We start from the raw sequence: 491 nt of genomic DNA, 5'->3' as shown, positions 1-491 counted from the left end.
CTATCTATCTATCTATCTATCTATCTATCTATCTATCTAGCTAGCTATTGTGGTGTCTGAACATCAATGCTGGATGTTGTGTTTGATAAAGAAGCAGATTGACACTGTTTCCTGACTATAACATTTTTTATATCAAAGATTCAGGTCTGCAGAAGCTTGGAGAGTGTTTCCGCCAGATGTACTGTACATACTCTGCCTTTCCATATCTTAGAAGCACTTTATATAGGATATGTTTAGGTCTCATGCCAAGTCAAATACTGGTTTGCTACGTGGCCATAGTAAAGGTTACATTACATGCTGGGTAAATTGTTTATCCACTCATCACTTTTTCACATCAACATTCCTTTTTAAAGTTTACTCTATCTTTTCACTCAAATGGAAATCATTAACCCTTTGTATTGGCTCATCAACAGTGATTGATTTGAACAGAACCTGATTCAAGTCACAAGTCATTAGACACTACACTATCTATCTATCTATCTATCTATCTA

This window comes from Etheostoma spectabile, chromosome 21 (assembly GCF_008692095.1).
Source record: "Etheostoma spectabile isolate EspeVRDwgs_2016 chromosome 21, UIUC_Espe_1.0, whole genome shotgun sequence".
In the NCBI taxonomy this organism is placed as follows: domain Eukaryota; kingdom Metazoa; phylum Chordata; class Actinopteri; order Perciformes; family Percidae; genus Etheostoma; species Etheostoma spectabile.
Note: the sequence above shows the minus strand (reverse complement) of the source record.